The sequence below is a fragment of the Callithrix jacchus genome, chromosome 15 (genome assembly GCF_049354715.1).
Source record: "Callithrix jacchus isolate 240 chromosome 15, calJac240_pri, whole genome shotgun sequence".
Classification (NCBI taxonomy): domain Eukaryota; kingdom Metazoa; phylum Chordata; class Mammalia; order Primates; family Cebidae; genus Callithrix; species Callithrix jacchus.
Window position 1 is genome coordinate 88,249,370 of NC_133516.1, and position 19,376 is coordinate 88,268,745.

The following is a 19,376-nucleotide window of genomic DNA, read 5'->3' on the forward strand; positions in this document are numbered from 1 at the left end:
ATGAAGAGATTTATCAAGATTCCTGGTCTCAAAAACTGACATAGAATTAGAAATACTTGGGGAAGGCAGGGGAAAAGCAAGGCTCAGGAATCTGTGATTTGTATATTTTACTTATTTTTTGTTTTTTAGAGAACAGGGGCCTTGCCACATTGCCCCAGGCCAGCCTCAAACTCTGGGGTCCAGTGATCCTCCTGCCTCAGCCTTCTCAGTCCCTGGGACTACAGGCACATTCCACTGTGCCTGGCTAGGAATCTGAAACCTTCCTATGTGATTCTGAGACACATCCTGGGTTGGAAATCACTGGTGGGCTGCATAACCTCTTAGGTTCACTCCAGTTCTTTATTCTAAATCAATATTTAGACAAAATATATATTTTTCACAACTCATTCATAAGTGAGGAAACATATCAAAAATACAAACTTACTGTCAAATTCAGTTCATCAGCCAAATATTCCACCTCTCTTTTTTATATTAGGAGGACAATATATTTTTAGAGTATTTGAAAGGCACAATAATTTAGAAATCTCCTGTGATTTTATAAAATGTGAAAGATATGTAGTGGGTGCCAAAGGGGTAGGATAGAAGGGAAGAAAGCCAGAAAGTCTGAGACATATGCACACTTAAAGCATGCTGTTCACCACCATACCTGGGGACTGTCTGCATACCCACAATTGAAGTATGTCTGTGCTCTGCAATTGATTTCAGTGCTCTGGCTGTTTTTGTTGAAGCACAAAGTCCTTGTGCTGTTTTTGATTGTACCTGTCAGGTTATATATGTAAGCATCTCAGAAGTCCCTCTGTGCAGACTCAGCACAGATTTAGAGTGGTATAAAAGAGCCAGTTGAGATTCCAGTGGAACAGGTGAGCTCTTTTCTTAATGTATTCATCTTTAACATACCATACTCTTTGGTTTGGTTTCCATCATACATTTCATACTTACCTTTCACATAGCTCTCATTATTATGGCATTGCCTCAGCTTTCCTAGAACATATATTCTGAAGCTTCCCTAGGGTCGAGAGCATGCTGTATTGAACCACACAGAAGGTCAGGAGAGCACTGTTGTCAATTCTTTTTTTTATTATTCTTTTTTTTTTTTTTTTTTTTTTGAGATGGAGTTTTGCTCTTGTTGCCCAGGCTAGAGTGTAATGGTACAGTCTCAGCTCACTGTAACCTCCACCTCCTGGGTTCAAGCAATTCCCCTGCCTCAGCCTCCCAAGTAGCTGGGATTACAGGCATGTTGCCACCATGCCCGGCTAATTTCTTATATTTAGTAGAGACAGAGTTTCACCATGTTGGTCAGGCTGATCTCGAACTCCTGACCTCAGGTGATCCACCCACCTTGGCCCACCACCATTCTCAGCCAAGGTATCAACTCTTTATTCGTTTCCTATGTTCTCTTTCTTCCTTGTTCCCAGGGAGGACCCAGTTAAATGAACCTGGTAGGTTCGACTGGACTAACCTAGAGTGGAAAAATAGGTTGGAATTTGGAAAATCTGAAAGTTTGCAGTATCCAGGCAAAATATTGACATCCCATTTGCTCAACAAGTATGCTCTGAGGAGCTACTGTAAGTAGGGAATTCTGTTCAACTTGTAAATCAGAAATTAGCAACCAATTGTAGTGATTTTGATTGCATACTGGCTACTACCAAAATTCTAGACATAAGTGCAGAGTAGAAGTAATGATAATGATGATGTTGTTAGTAGTTTACATTTATTTAGACCTGAATTGTCTTTTCATAAAATTCTCTTTGGTGCCCTCCTATTCCCCTAAGAAACCCCTTCTTGTCCTTGTTTGTATCACTATCACCCCCTTCTCCCACCCTTCAGTTCCACAGTTATCTGTTTCCTTTCCCATTCAAACTGCATTTCTTGACTTTAATTACACTCAGTTAGGTGATCTGGTAACCTCATTAAAGTAATTTACTTCAAGGTGTGAACAAGGTTTAAACCTCTTGGAGAAATACATATTTTAAGAAATAACTTGTTAAACAACTGAGTTTCTTTCCCCTCTTCAGTTAATGACATGTGAAGAGAGATGTTTTTTGAGTAGAGCCCTCAGTTATATCCCCTTTACCCTCTGACCTCCAGCACACAATGTTTTATTTACATTTGTAAAAGAAAACCATGAAATCAGCCAAGCAGTCCTGTATCTGTCACCCTCTACATATTCTCTCTCTCAGTCAGCACTACCTCCCTGATGTAGCTGCACTTTCAGTGTGACAAGACATCCATATATATCAGACAGTTGCTTACTTCAACCATGCAGCCATGCTGGACCTACCCGCTTGTTCCCTAATCTGTTTCCACTACAATCCCTGATCCCTGGCTGCATCTTGTATTTATTATCTCAATATTGATCTTTGAATTTATCTCTTCAGATTTTGTTCCCATATTCTGGGAGAGAGTTTAGTAAAGTAGAAGAAGCATAAGCTCTGGAGTAAAATGCCGCTAGTCACGTGACCCTGAACCAGTTATTTACCCTATCTCCAAGCCTCTGTTTTCTCATACGCAAAATGAGAGTATTGTAAAAATTAAATATGATACATAGATAGGATGAATATTAAGAGTTCAATGCATGGAGTTAGTATTACTGTTAGTTATATTAATTGTTAATATTATTTATTATCTTTACTCCCCTCAACAACTTTGCTTGGGATTCTTTCTTCATTCTACCTTGGAGAACCTTTCTTGAATGCTGTGTGCTGGTCAGGACTAGTTTCCTGGATGTGACCTTTTCAACATTATATACACAGAATAATGTCAGACCCTATATATTTTCTGAACAAAGACTTAGGACATAATTTTATAAATACACGTATATTTGTGGGGATAATAAAAGACAAGATTTGAAATCAGATCTGCTCCAGGAAATAAGAGACTTACAGCTCCTATACCTAACCTCAGGATGTGAATTCTATACACTGGACAAAGGTGAATTTTAGAGTCACAAGATAGTACTAAACATAATTAAGAATGTGATATCTCTGATTACCAATTGTATAAAGAAAGCATGGCCAATTACACAAGGAAAAGATGTCAGGATTTCAGGAAGATGTGGTTTTTCTCCGAAAGGAGAAAGCAGAGCCTTTGGAGTCATACTTGGGTTTGCATGCAAACTCTACCACTTAAAATCCATGGGCAAAAAGACACTGACTAAATCACCTTGGTCAAATTATTAAAGTTATTTGAGTTTCAGTTTCCTTATCAGTAACAGATTAATGATACCCAACTTGTAGACTTATTATGAAGATTAGAAATGATGTATACAAGTCTGGCATATTGTTAGGTCTAAACAAATATATTTCCTGGAAATTGAAAGCCAGGTTTCTCTTGAAGATAAAAATCAGCTGAAATTATGGCTGTCTTCCACATATAACCAAGATCTATATTTAAAAGCAAACAAAAAGCTAACTACTATAGAACATGGAAATAAACATTTTTCACATTTATATTTTTAACCCTAATTTTTTCAATAACTATATTCAGATAGGCAGGTTAAATATAAATTAAGTATTTTTTCAACATCAGTTTCTAAAATAGAAGCTTTCAAAGGATTCCTAGTGTACTTTTGCAGTATAGAAGTGTCTTTTATTATCATATAAGGTAAACATAGGGGAATCTGAGACTGTGTCATTTTAAAAATGCCGTTAAGAAATGATCACCTAACATTTCATGGAGAGATACCAGAGGCATTTAGTGAAATCTCACTAAAAAGAGGCTCCCTATTTCTATATCTTTAATGCTTAATTTCCAAGTTCTAAACCTTGAGCATTTTAGATAAGTTGAGAAATTGTGTGGTGAGTGGTTTTTGTTTTTTATTTCTAATGAATCAGTAATTTTAACCTTTGTTCCATATGCCTCTTTAATTTATGTTGAATAAAGTAATACTGATTTTTCAAAAATTAATACACAATATCAAGCCCCCAAGTTTTTAAATTATGATATTTCCAAAGGCAAATAAAATAACATGCTGTCCATGCAGTTAGTGATTTGAGGCAATTTGAACATCATGATAAGAGAGGGAGGGAATTACAAGCAGTGTTATAATTAAAGGTCTGTTGATTCTTCAGTTTAAATGCCATTGTTGAAAGATTTTTCACTCAGATGTCAAAGTCTGTGGCCAGCCAAAACTTGGCATGCTAGAACTCAGCCCAGGGAAACATTGTGTTCTACAGATTTAAAAACCAAAATCTGTTAAGAACAGAAATGTTGGGCTTGGGCTGATTTCTCATGAATCAGAACCAGAACATAGCCAAATACCACCTCCTCTTTATGAAAGGAAGTAGTGCAGGTGGATGTTAATGGAAATGTTTGTTCAGATGGGAAATGAAGGGAAATTATCATTAGATATCATCATACAGTGCACTGGGTTAGAGTTTTATATCATTAAAGCATGTTTCTTTGGGAAATTAAAAACATTTTAGAAGCCTCTTCTATTTAATTCTTCATGGGTGTTAAGTGGGTGTTACCCATCTTTCAAGATTTGCACATTGAGGTTCAGTTTCTCCATGTCACATTCCTTATTACTAAGAAAACTTGAAGCAAAACTTTATTTGCTTAACTCTCTACCTAGAAATGTATTTCCAAACACTGTCTTGCCCTTTCCTTAATTAGAAAGTTAAAAATCAGTGGCCTGTGAGCTGCATCTAGCTAGCAGATAGAATTTTTTTTAGATGTATGTTTGGCCAATAGAATATGTTTAAATAACTTGAGCCAACCTTTGAGGATAAAGAGATTTAACACCATATATATATATATCTATATATCTATATCTATATATATATATATATATATAGAGAGAGAGAGAGAGAGGTATTTTTTGTTTTTGTTTTTTTGTTTTCGTTTTTGTTTTTTTGCTTCTCTTGAAAAATTGGCGATCTGACAACATTAGATCTGCATCCACACGGGCACCAATATCTGGAACTGATTACCAGCTGCTCCCTTCAGATAAGCCATGCTCTCTCCAGATTGACAAAGTCCCTATCACCCCATATTTTATACCACACCTACTTCACTCATCTGCTCTTCCACCCCGGCTCCTTGAGGCATTTTTCTTCCATTGCTTGTGGTAGTGGTATTAAGTTTCCTTGCTTGTGGTGTTACCTGTTAAAGTTTACAACACATTCTTTTCACTAAATAGTAGCTTGGCAAATATTACTCAAAATGACACTGAACAAAGAATTATTAAAAAGAATAAAAGTCAGAATGCAACCAAAATGTCCAAAAATAGGTGATTGTTTAAATTGTATTTTATGCTGCTATATCCTTAGAATAGAATCCCATATAGGATTAAAAATGTTTATCTTGAAAGAATGAATGCAGATGTAAGCATTTTAATGGAAATTTTTCTGATCTCAGCATTTAGTACAATACCTTGTAGTTAGGAAATGCTCAAAAATGCTTCCTGAATAAAGTACAAATAAGTTCATATTTCCACCAAGGAACAATTAACCTGCTCATAAAAGTTCAGCTATCTTTTGGATTAAAATCAAAACATAAACTTTGGATAACTACTCTAAAACCTTCCAGATATAGTTTGCCTCAGAGTTAATAATGCCACCATTTTTCCTAGAAAAAAAATGTTTATGTATGTGATTGTTTTCATGCATGAGTTTAGGGAAAGGGTAGAAAGGAATAAGAGGTAGTCCTTTCAAAGATGAGTACAGTGATGAAGACTCCAGCTCTTAAATATACCACTTCCTCTCATCAATGCCAGGTATCCTGTTTATGATTGGATTGTTTTGACCATCTATTTCTAATTCTTGAAGTATCTGAAGCATTCTTTACCTTTATGCTTCATAGCATCTGTTTTTACAGTTCTCCTTTTGGTCTGAATGATTTTTCGTCCATCCTCTCTTTATCTGCCCACAAAATGTAAGTTTGCCTTTCTCCTCTCACTGCATTCTTGAAATCTGTGGACAGTTTTATGAAATCCACATAGCTGCAACTAGATATTTGTATCACTTCCCTAGAGATCTAAGTATCTAGTCCTGGCCTGTAGACTGGTACTGCTGATGCGGGTTTCCTGCTGCTCAGTGGACATTTCCACCTGGATGTTTCACCCACAGCAGCTCAAACTCCTGCTGCTATCCTTAGAGTATTCCAGAAGCTAATCAAATTGACCCCAAACACACTTTGTGCTTTCCTCTCTCCTACTTTTGATTCATTCTGTTTCCTTTGCTGAAAATCTATCTCTTCAATTTCTAATTGTTGGAATTTTTCCCATATTTCAAAGTCCATCTGAAACACTCTCTACTTCAGGTAACATTGTCAGTGTCCACACTGAATATCAAATGATATTCCTTAAGTCACTGAACCCTGCAGAATTTTGTTAGCAACCCTTTATGGTATTATCTTATTTGCATTGTGTTTTAGTTATGTTTCTCCCTTGTTCTAAATACTAGGATTATTGCTTCTACTTTTTGTAGCTACTTTCTAGAGCTTAGATCCTAGCAGAGTTCTTTGCTCACAGCAGGTGCTTATTAAATATATATTGAATTAAATTGCATTTATATCTTGATGGTTGTGTATATGTTGTGATTTGAGAGACCCAAAACATTCACCCGCCCAAAGTATTTTTTCCATTTCCCAGGCCATAATATCTTGCTTTGGGACTTTCTCTTGTACAAATGTGAGGAATTTCCACAAATTGAGTCTTTTGTTCCCTAGCTAAGTACACTATTGGCTGGGTAACATATGAATTCTGCTACTAGACAAGATCCACTTGTTATCTCCTAAGAGGGGGCAAAGTCTTAAAAAGAACAGGCCAAGGGCCGGGTGCGGTGGCTCACGCCTGTAATCCCAGCACTTTGGGAGGCCGAGGCAGGTGGATCACAAGGTCAAGAGATCAAGACCATCCTGGTCAACATGGTGAAACCCCATCTCTACTAAAAATACAAAAAATTAGCTGGGCATGGTGGCGCATGCCTGTAATCCCAGCTACTCAGGAGGCTGAGGCAGAAGAATTGCCTGAACCCAGGAGGCGGAGGTTGTGGTGAGCCAAGATTGTGCCATTGCACTCCAGCCTGGGTAACAAGAGCAGAACTCCGTCTCAAAAAAAAAAAAAGAACAGACCAAACGTCAGATAGGAAAAGGTCCATGAAAGAGACAGGATAACAGACAGGAACTTGGGCTGCACCACTTATTAGTTGTGTGCCTTCCTTGTCTCATCTGTAAAACTAGATGATAATAATAATGATATCTACCTTAGATGTTATCAGAACAAAGTAAGGAGGTGCAAAGTGCTTAGAATAATATTAGGCACATTGTAAGTGTTAGTGAGGGTTGACGATTATTCTTTACATATGGCACATATATATGGGATATATATAGTGTATATATACTCATATATTAAGTGTATTCTTTCTTGCCTCACTGCATTCTTGAAATCTGTGGACAATTTCATGAAATCTACATAGAAGCAACTAAATAATTGGGATCACTTCCCTAGAGATCTAAGTATCTAGTCCTGGCCTGTAGGCTCTGGTAGTACAGATGTGTGTGTGTGTGTGCTTATATATATGCTTAAAAGTTAATACACACACACATATATAATATATATATATTTGTTAATTGTTGTCATGAAGAAAATCCTGGATAATCAGAGACCTTGAATGTCTGAAGACCGAGGATGGAGGATGTATATGAGAAGAGATGTGGCTTTGTCACACAGACCTGAGGTAAAGCTCCTCTCTGCCACAGGGAATACCTATGTTTTACATTTGTTTTAAAGATTAAATGAGCTTGTCATCAGCATAATCATCCTAACATAGGACCTCCTTCTTTTGGTGATTCCTGTCCCTTTTTTTTTTTTGAGACAGAATCTTACTCTGTCACCCAGACTGGAGTACAGTGGTGTAATCTCGGCTCACTGCAACCTCCAGTTCCTGGGTTCAAGCGATTCTCCTGCCTCAGCTTCCCAAGTAGGTGGGCTTACAAGTGCCTGCCACCATGCCTGGCTAACTATTATATTTTTAGTAGAGACGGGGTTTCACCATGTTGGCCAGGCTGGTCGCGAACTCCTGACTTCAGGTGATCTGCCTGCTTTGGCCTTGCAAAGTGCTAGGCTTACAGGAGTGAGCCACCATACCTGTCCCCTATCCTTTTCCTGAACTATACATTTGTTTTCTTGATGAATTAGATTTCAGACTTTTGTTCTGGACCGAACGTAGAAGAAACAGGTGGTACTGTTTCAGAAAAATGGTGTCAGTACAAGCTAATGATTTCAAATTATTAATAATTTAATACAGTAGTGAAATGTTAAAATATGTACCAATTAATATGCACCAAGCCTAATAGAGAACAAACACTCACCAAACTGTAGCTAAATCCTTAAGCTAGAATAAAACTTACCAGTCAGACCAGGTTTTATAAAAAATAAAGTATCTTCTACCTATGGAAACAATTAATTATACTACAGATTTTACAACTCGACTTTTTTTTAAGTACAAGAATTTAGGCTTTTACCTAGAAACAAAACACTCCTTTCCCCTTAGTTCTATTTGAAAGGAGTATATGGGGCTTGGCTTGATAGAAAAGGCAAAATGAAGGAGAAAAAACAGTCTTGAAAACATCTACAAACTCCTGGATATTTAGAGCTGAAAGAAAAAAGAAACTTGTAATGTACTTTCTTGCATTTAGTCCTGCTATTGTAGTGCTGTGATGTGGCACTTAATGCTCTAGGGGACCTAGAGCAAGTGTTACAAATGCAACCAAAAGTCTCATGAAAATGAGCCTCTTAACAGTGCGTAAGCTGGTCTGCAATGGCCTCAGGAAATCCCCCCAGCTATTCACGTCCTTTTTATCCACTACATTCTCTGACTCAAAGGGAAACCTCACTTCACCTCCTTGACCAGAATTGAGCAGACATTGATTTGGCTACCTAGAGCTTTATTTATTCATGTATTAGTCTTTGTCATTTGTATTCCACTAGAACAAAAGAATATATCTTTTCTTTGCATTAATCTAAGTTAAGGGATGTGCAATTGTGTTTGTGGGATAGTGCATATTTATATTTATGTAATTTTATGAGTAGCTTGCTTTAATTTAAAATATTTTCTGTCAAAACCATAGTGCATAGAGCTTCACCATCACTATCATTGTGCAGAATGACTCTACTTGACACATTTGCTGAATTCCTAAAATTGTTGCACGTAAAGCGCACCTTTTAAAAGAGAATCATGTTTTTCTATTCACTTCTATAATTAGGTTAAGTGTCACATAGGAAAAATAAGTGGCCAAATACATATTTTTTTTAATTACGAATTACAACTTTCGCCTCAGTGATAATGATGTGTTTATCTATGGACACTTCATGTGCATAAATTACCCCCCAAGAAAAGCCAATAAAAAGTGAATCTAATTAAACAGCAGATAGTTTGAAAGGAAATGCTACTTGTAAATCACTGTACTGAAGGCAGCGAGAAATTCGGAGACATGTAAATCAGTACTTGTCCTCAGGGAGCATATATTCTAGTTAAGGATGCACAGCAGAAAAGGTGGAATTGTATACACAATTAAAGATTCAAATTGCAATTCAATATATTCAGAGGTATTCTTTGCACAGTTACATTAATGATTTATATTGGATTGTACCACATAGTTAATTTCTTTTCCATTTTAGAGGACCTACTGAGTACCACATACTATGGCAACTATCTAAATACCAACAATGCATTATGAGCTCTTCACATGAATTCAACTTAGGTGAAATTCAATTTTGTTTAAACAAAGTTTGGACAATTCAAGCAATAACACTTTGTTTTGTGGTAGACTGTATGTTCCTGTTCTTTTAAATGTTGATGCACAGTAGCTTTGTTACTAATTTTCTTCAGGAATGCTTGTTGAACTAATGGACATTTCTAAGTAGGTTTTCGATATTAAGCAATCAAGAAATAGCCTTTGAAGATATTTTCATGCCCTCAATACCAGCTTTGGATGCTATGTTTTCTTCAGTTTTATAATACTGAATTTGTTCTTACTTACTTAGGGAATATGTTCAAAGTTGAGTTGACCAGAATGGAAACATTGTAAATTCTGCAGCAGTGTCTATTTCATGTATAACTAATCATGATCAAAATAGAGATCCTATAGGGACTTAAAGGAATTAACATCCTTAGTCACCACCTTGGTTGTAACCTGACAAAAAGGATTAATGTAAGTTCAGGGGGAAATCTTGGAGGCATATAAAACTTAGATGTCTAAAAATATGCAAGCTACCATACCCAATATATCTGTGTATATCTTTACTCTCCTGCTAAAGAGTAAATAACAACATCAATAACACCAACCAAATGAGATTCTTAGTTTACAAAGCATTTTGGATACATCATTCATTTTGATCTTCAGAACAATTTGTAATATTGGTAGAGCACATATTATTCATATTTTACAAATGAAAAGTCTATGAAATTTGAAAGGACAGATGACGTGCTTAAGGACACAGAGCTCCTAAAAGGTGCAGCTGTTTCTCTTGATGCACCAGTGTGACTGGCTCAGAGGAAACAGCCATCCAAACGGAATCTTTGCCACACAACTGTCCTGCAAGGCACAGAGGGGTTGCCAAAATGTTATGTGCAGACATTAGTCTTCAGAGGAAAGACTAGCCCTCAGGCCAAAAGGCATACATCACTATGATTTCATGAAAGAAGGAAAGGAGATGGTTTGCTGTCTTTTATGAGGTGTTTTTCCCCACTTATATAGAGCTGTTGGGAAATACTGCAAATTTTCATTACTCAGAGATTGGATAAAATTCTGAGGATTTGCCACAAAAATCATAGTTGTGTCTAATCTGGTTGCATCTGTGTTCTTTTCAACCTACTAAGAGTTTGGACTTGAACATGTAAAAAGATCTCAATTCTGATCAGGACTGTCCTTTCTGCCTACCAGGATTTATGTCTTTTCTATTGAAAAAATATGTGGCCATCATCAATTGTTGGGCGAGCTCTCTGAAGCTTCTTGCTTATTTGAGAATATGGTTTGGAAATGAAAGAGATCATGGGCCAATTTACTAAAACTGAGTATCACTGGAAATTCATAAAGAATTACAGTTCTGAATCCCAAAAGCCATAGACTTTCACTGGCATAAAGACTTAAAAGCTGTCAGTAAATTCTGATACCTAATAAATAGAAAGTTAAACTTTCAAATCAAAAAAATGTAGCACTTAGTTCTGGAGACTAACAATGCCAGCATATCCTCCGTTCAGTATCACACCTTATAAACATCTGTAGACTTCTAGGCTGCATTTGGCTTGAATTGGACATCTGGATCTTCTTGAACTTTTTTTTAGTATTGCTACCTGGGAGCCCTAGTTAATATTAAATATTAAGGCAATATCACCAACAATATGGTCCCAGGATACTTGCACTCCAAATTGATGTTTCTTCTATAATAATAACCCTGGGGCTGTAAAGTGTTTTCAAATACATGATCTTGTTAAGTCCCACATTAACTTTTCACATAGAGCAATTTATTGTTATTATTTATTATTATTTCCATTTTACAGATGAGGAAACAAATAGACTAAGAACATAATCTAAAACCACATAGCTGGCAAATGACAGAGCGACCATGACACCTAGATTAGCAGATTATCTCATTCAGAGTCCCACATGTTTTTTCATTAGCCTTGATGAGCCTCACAGGTTTGTCCTATGACAGTTTTTTTCGGTTAGACTTTAGAATTACCTAAGGGGCTTTTTAAAATACACGCACTCAGACATCCACGTCTGAGCATCTGATTCAGTAGGTCTAGAATAAAACACAAGTTATGTTTCTAACAAGTTTCTAGGCAATGCTGGTGCTGCTGGCCCAAGGACCACCCCTTTAGGAGCACTATTCTGTAGAATGTATGCAGTAACTGAATGGCAATGACACACTAAGGCAAAAGAGTCATTAGAATAAAGTATGAATAGGGGCTTGGCGCAATGGGTCATACCTGTAATTCTAGCACTTTGGAAGGCCCAGGTGGGAAGATCATTTGAGGCCAGGAGTTTGAGACCAGCCTGAGCAACACAGCAAAACCTCATCTCTACAAAAATTTCAAAATTAGCCTGGCACAGTGGCACACACCTGTGGTCTCACACAGCTACTCAGGAGGCTGAGGTGGGAAGATCCCTTGAGCCTAGGTGGCTGAGGTTGCAGTGAGCTGTGAACACCACACACACCATATCACTGCACTCCAGACTCAGTGACACAGCAAGACCCTGTCTCGAAAAACAAAACAAAACAAAACAAACAAACAAAAATTTGCATAGGCTGCCACGTGCTTCTTTTTTCTGACCTCTGTTAAGACAGCTTAGAGAAAATGTGGAGTGAGGGGCTAGCAAGAGAGCATTCACTTCTGAATGAGTTCAGGTCTTTTGGCACTCAAGAAATGGACGCCAAAACCATCTGTTTGCTTCTAACTAGAACTCCTATTGTAGATTAACTTGGAGATACAATTGCCAAATCACCAGTGAAGAGTTACTATAAGACAGGACATGGACAAATGTGATTAGATGGATCTGCAGCCAACTGATCAATTAACCAACAATCATTAGATTGATTGTTTTATGTCAACTTAGAAGGAAGCTCTTAGTGTCAGGAGGGAAGGACCCTCCTTGACTTATCCTGGTCAATATTTTTCTGAAGACTGGTAAGGGTTCTTGTATCACAAACTCAGTTTGAACCAGTAAGGTAATATATCTGCTAAAATAATTTTTTTAAAGAGCTAAGAAATATTTCAACTGTGTTGAAATATTATGTCCAGATCAAGGTAGCTGATGGTCCCTGTGTTAATTTCCTGTGGCTGTTATAACAAATTACCACAAGCTTGGCGGTTTAAAACAATGCAAATGTATTCTCTTACAGTTCTCAAACCAGAAGTCTCAAATCAGTTTCACTGTATTAAAGTAAAGGTGTTAGTAGGGCTGGTTCCTTTTAGAGGCTATAAAGAAGAATCCGTTTCTTTGCCTTTTCTATCTTTTAGAGGACCCTGCACTCCATGGTGCATGACCCCTTCTTCAAATAACTCCAACCTCTTGTTTCTGTCATCACATCTCCTGCTACTAACTCTGATCCTTCTGCCTCTCTACATAAGAACCTTTGTGATTACAGTTAGAGTCTACCTGGAATATCCAGGATAATCTCCTCATTTTAATAGCCTTAATTTAATCATGTTTGCAAGACCCCTTTGCTATGTAAGGTAACATTCAAAGGTTCTGGGGATTAGGATATGCATATCTTTTGGGGGGCCATTTTTCATCCTAATATAGTTCCTTTGTGGTGTGTTTATCAGACTACATTAGGAATATTGTACCCCTTTATCAGCCCCAGAATTTAAGAGTTCCTTCACTAAAATATGTCCAAAAGAGAGGAGATCTGGAGTCAAGAGTATAAAAGCCACTTTGCAAAGTATAAATAAGAAGAGTGTGGAACCAGGGACAGACAGACTGGGTTCCAGAACTAGTTTGCTTCTACCAGGTTTTTTCACCTTAAGCTTGTCAGATAAAATATCTCTGCCACTCAGCTCTTCTCTGTAAACTGAGAGAACCAGAGAATTTCCTAAATACCTTCTGCTTCTATAAAATCTGTCAGGCTGTTCCTAAATGGCATTTAAAAACCAAGTGCTTACTATCACTAATATTCAGGATAAATCTTGTCCACTTTTCTTTTGAATTCAAAATTCACTTAGATTATCAATTTAGAACATGTTTTTCAAGTACTTTTTGCTATAAAAATAGTGACAATACTATTAAAATAACCAAAACAAGTGCTTTCCATGAGCTCATTTTTAAATACTATGCCCTCAAATATTATTTCTTGAACATCAAATTACTAATCTTAGGATAAGTATGCCCCTTTTACATGTTGGAAACTTGGCATACAGAGAGAAAAATCTGTATTTACATATGAAGAACAAAGAGAATTAAAATGTGTTGCTTCCAGCTTTTCTGGGATATCATCTACCACCATGGCAGGGGTGATACTGGACAATACATAGAATATACCAAGTAGAATGGAAAGACCTTGTCCTGGAAGAGCTCAGTCTAAAGGAATGAGTAACAAACCAGAGGACAGTCACTGAAAGACTACTATCACTATTACAGGGGTCAAAAAGATGGAAAAGGGCTGTTTTATTTTTTTATGTGGCTTGTTCTCAGTGACCAGTGATTCTCAAAAGGAAATATGGACTAGTTTGATACAAGTCTCTCTATAGCACGAGGATCATCTTAGGAATACTGATTTTAAATGCTATTTTACAGAGGACCACAAAAAACAATTTGGAGAAAGTTTGTAAGAAGGAAGGCTTTGAGAGCTGAACCAGAAAAGGTGCTTGAAAATAAATCAAATTATGACATACATTGAATTATGGCATTTATTATTATGTGCAGAGTATGCATGGAATTTTGAACTAAAAGCTGAAGAAGCAAAGATCTGGAAACCTTCACACATAGTAAATAAATTAACCCTTTATTCTCTTATTTTCTGTACTCCCTATATTTGAATATTTGATGGACTTATTCATACAGGTGTACACTAAAAAGGCCTAATAAACTATGCTCTACCATGGGTGAATTTACCTATTTGTGCACATGATATAACCATAGTCATCTGGGAGTGTTTCTTTAGTATCATGTAGACACAGTATTTCAAAGGCCAAGAATTCTTTGGAAAAAGGAGAAGACATTGTATCTGTTTATGACTGTCAAACTTTCCTAAGCTTAATAAATTAAGGTCTGTTGTCTTTTTCTTCTATAATTTGAAGATTATTCTAGTAACTTGTTTAGAGATTTAAAAAAAAAAAAAAAAAAAAACCTGCCAAATAAGTCAGGGCTAATGACGGGGTTAATAATTCATTGAAAACCCCTAAGTTCAGTATATGTTCTACCACTCAGGACTTAGTCTCATTTTCTACTCCAAAATATCAGAGTTTTCATTGGTATTTTTTTTAATCCTGGAAACTATATAGTATAAGAAAATCAGCTTATCATGAGCAGGTCATCAGCTCTGGAAATATCTGCCCATGAGAAAAAAGAATGTGATTGGAATTCTGTCACCAAGGAAATGGTTTAAAAATCTGTTTATTTCATTGCCAAACAAAAAGCTTCAACTAGTTATCTTTATTTTGCAATAACTTTAATTCTTTTACACATTTGTTTATTACAGGGCTACTATACGCTGATCATTTAGAAAAAAAAAAGCACCTGAATGATTATGCAAACCTTAAATATAACTATATGTTTATGTGTGTTCATATGCTTTTTTAAAGAGCACATTTGTGACAGGAAGTAAAGAATGGCATAGTCGGGGGAAAATTAAAGAGACACGATGTAATTATCCGAACTGGAATTAAGCCAATTAATAACCCTTGTGCTAACACTACCCTCAAAGTGCTGAAAATGCCGTCAGATATTTAAATGCCCTGGGTGGTCATGGTCAGCAATCTTCCCTGCATCCATTTTCTACACCGAGCAGGGACATGGCTCACCCTGGTTTCTGACGAAGGACTACACCTGAAGTGAGCTACAGAAGTACAGATTCTATCATTCAAAAACAAGATTCTCTCAAGTGATTGTGCATAGATTTTTACTTATCTCCAATGAAATAAAAATTCTAGTGTCTTTTTCATTTGCTTATTAATTCAATACATATTGACTGAATACCTACTGTGTGCCAGTATAGTACAATGCTGAGAATGCAGGCTTTAAAGTCAGATTGCCTGGATTTAATTCCCAGCTCCTCACTTACTAGGTGTGTGATCTTGAGCAAGTTATATAATCTTTCTGTACATCAGTTTTCTTTTCTGTGAAATAGGGATATTGGTAGTACCTCAGTCATAGGGTTCTTGTGATGCTAAAGTATGATTTTCAATTATAAAGCGCTTAGCAGAGTGCTTAGGACAAACCAATTACTCAATAATATGTTTGCCATCATTATTATTAAAAGCCAGGAAATATAGTAAAATCTGGGAATGAAGAAATAATACAACCTCAAATGACCAACATCCTTAAAGTTTAGATTTTAGGAATTTAATTCTAAACTTTATAATCTCTACTGCCAATCCTGTCTAGTAGAGGTCTGTATATTAGATCCTTGCTTTACTATATGTTTTCATGTCCTGAACCTGCATGCTTTGAATATAACACACTCAGCACAACCATAATATACAGTTTTGTTTACACCCTCAAGATATGCCTTCCTCCATAATAACTACCATGTAATGACTAGCTGTGTACTTTGTATATGTTTGCTCATGTCATCCTTAAGACAACCCTATGGGACAAATACCATCACCTTTTACAGAAAGGAAAACTGAGGCTCTCAGAGTGGCTGTGACTTTGGCAGTGTTATATATAAACATGTGTGTGTGCCAAAGCTCTTTTTCTTTTTACTCAGTTCACCAACACACATTTACTAAGCATTCCACTGCTTTCTTCTGGGCTCTTGCGGATCAGGTACTTTGGGGCTTGCCAAAGGATCTGCCATTGTCAAAATCACTGATTCCTTCCCCCTTTCCAAATTGATTGACTGTAGATCATGTGTTTTAGGCATGGCATAGCAGCCATTGTTAAAGAGGTTGGAGTGCAAATAAACTAAATTACTCTGGCTATGACTTCTCTCAGATTATTTGTCTTTGAGTGGTCTCCCAGGTGCCTGACTTTTCTTTCAGTTTTCTTCTTTCTCCCTAAGTAGCAACGTTGTTGCTGAAGCATGACTGAGAGATCGTTTTCACTTTCATACACACTCTGATTCTTGTTTTAGGGCAAGAAACTTAATCTCTCTGGTAACATCTGATGGCACTGTTCTCTTCATAAGCATCTCTTTCACCATTTAAAAAATAGATTCTCAACTACCCATTGTCAAAAAGGAATCCTTACTGAATATGATCATAGTGTCCCCAAAAAGATACCATCACATTTGTGTACAGAAAATATAGTTTCCCCTTTCTATTTTAGTAGCTCATTTTCAATTGAAATACATTGGAAAAGTTGCATATGCCTAATCATTCAGGTAGAAAATCTTGTCAGTGCCTTAAAACTACATTGTATGCTGAAAGACTCACTCTCTTTCACCCACAGTGTGCCTATATTTTAGAAATGAGGTGTATGAGAAAAACCATATCTTCTCACATGGTAATATATAGCAGATGATGTTCATAGAGCAAATTGTAAACTCAGGGTGAGGTCTTTGTAGATCAATCCACTAGCCTTCATTAGCTTGAAAATGTGACACAAGTTATATCTTGCTGAGATGAAGTCTCTACAATGTTATATTTTTCTGCTTTTCTCCAAGAATGTATTAAAGACTTAAATCCCTTATTCCTAGCATTCAAAATGGACTCTCTCTCTCTCACTCTCTTTCTATATATATATATATATATATATATATATATATATATGCGCGTGTGTATATGTATATACATACACACATGCATATATAAAGTAGAAATATATTTATATATGTAATTATATTTCCATTTGTCTATTTAAACATTTTGAAAAATTGGAGGTTTGTGCACTAACTGTATAGGTGGAGGAATCTTCTTATTTGGGAGGCAAGGGTGTTTTCATACCTGTTGGGCCAGATCTTCAAAGAATATTCTAGGTTAGCTGGTGGAAAGAGCACTGGCCTGGTGGGCTGCCAGAATCCTGGTTTCTAGTGTTGACTCTGGGCCTCAGTTTCCTCATCTGCTAAATTGGGAGTTGGAGAGATTGATCTGTGGGGCTTTTTCTAGCTCTGTATTCTCTGGGTCTGCAAATCGCCTTCAGTGTCTGCCGTAGTCTGCCTTGCCAGCTCTGTTTGTCACAAAGATTAATCCATTTTAACTGTACCTTGGAGTGCACCCGGGAGACAAGGGTGGATGGATTGTTTTGCACCTTATATTGCATCAGAACTTTTGCCTTTTTAGATGAGATCGTGCCGTGCCTAAAATCTGTCTGCCTGTCTGCCCACTGACTTTGTCTGTGCTGCTGATCTCTTGCCACAGTGCCTCTTCTTCCAGCATCCATCTCCCTCCAGGATCTAGATTCGGCATCCGACTGTACCTGTCTTGTTCTCTGCAGCATCTGTCTGCTACACTCCTAGATCATCGTTAATAAACTTTCACACATTACACGAAAACCCCTAATATGTTGGCACCTGCACATAAATATCTATGGTTCATAAAACTAGGGGAGAAAACTCCATTTTTTAAAGACCTCTATCTAGTGCCATTTGTATTTGCACTTTTTGTTTAGTTGTAAGTTTTAATAGTTCCCCCTTTGAGGATTTGTCAGTACGAGCAGTATTGCTTATCAGAACACACCAACAGTCTTTTTGTAATATTCGCTTTTCCCCTTTGGTTCAGCCGAGCCTGCTGACAGATCATTCAAATTCAATTGTTTTATGTCTAAGCCGAACAGCTAATTAAAGTAGGGATGATTAACCTGACTGGCAGTGCCGCTCTCCCTCTCGCGCTCTCTCTCCCTCTCCTTTTCTCTCTCTCTCCCTCCTGTTCCAATCAGTCTTTTTCTCACACACTCTCTCTCTCCGTCTCTCCTCTCTCTCCCTCTCTCTCTCTCTCCTTCTCTCTCTCTCTCTTTCCCCTCTCTCTTCCTCTCTCTCAGTCTCTCTCTCCCTCCCTCGGTTGGTCTCTCTCTCTCTCTCTCTCTCTCTCTCTCTCTCTCTCTCTCTCTCTGTCTCTTGCTCTACTGTTTTTTTTCCCTCTCTCTCTCTCTCTCCTAAACGTGGTCTGCTTGCTGATGGCAGAATGGCACTCGGAGATTTGTGCATTGTGTCTGGTTTCCTACGGGCAGGCTGACCCAGTGCCTCCAGGGACTTATCAATAGACCACTCAGAAGAGACACAGACAGGAGAGAGGAGGAGGGGTGGGGGGAGAGAGAGAGAATCAATATCAAGAATAGAAGGAGCTCCGAAGCCATTTTTTTTTTAAAGAAGTATCGGGACTTGGGAGAGGGTGACAAAGAAGGTTTTTCAAAGAGGCAGTGGAGGAGGTTCTAATAAATTTGGAAGGAAACAGTTCCCTGTCTTGGGAAAAGGAGAACTCCTGACTGATTAGCATTCACACCAGGTATGAGATGTTCGCTACCCCTTATCACTGTGTCGCAACCGAGATGGAAAAGCCTTTTTTTTTTTTTAGGAGACCGAGGGAGCATGTATTTTGCTGTGTTTGTTGTTGGGGGGTAAGAGGGGCGGCGTGAGAAGCTGTGGGCATTTGTGTATGAGAACAGAAAGAATGGAAGCAGTACAACGGGGGGTGGGAAAGAGTATGGAGTATGTTACTGTCTTCCCTGTCTTTGTGCACCCCTGGGGGGTTACCCAAGTTCATTTCTAGCAGGTGGATTTAGACGGGAGTTACTTAACGCTTGACCGCCAGTTTTGAAAAAAAGAAAAA

At 37.4% G+C, this 19,376-nt stretch overlaps 1 protein-coding gene across 50 annotated transcripts in view; it reads left to right on the top strand.

The window, feature by feature from the left end:
• Positions 1-19,376, top strand: part of ZBTB20 (zinc finger and BTB domain containing 20) — an 829,160-nt gene that overhangs the window by 669,718 nt on the left and 140,066 nt on the right. For 4 of the 50 annotated variants that reach the window (XM_054246276.2, XM_078352085.1, XM_054246275.2 and 1 more), the window contains exon 1: positions 18,720-19,052. The exons of the other annotated variants lie outside the window; for them this stretch is intronic. The gene's annotated coding sequence lies outside the window, so the exon portion shown is untranslated. Of the gene's footprint in view, positions 1-18,719; positions 19,053-19,376 lie in introns of those variants that run through there. 50 annotated transcript variants of the gene reach the window in all.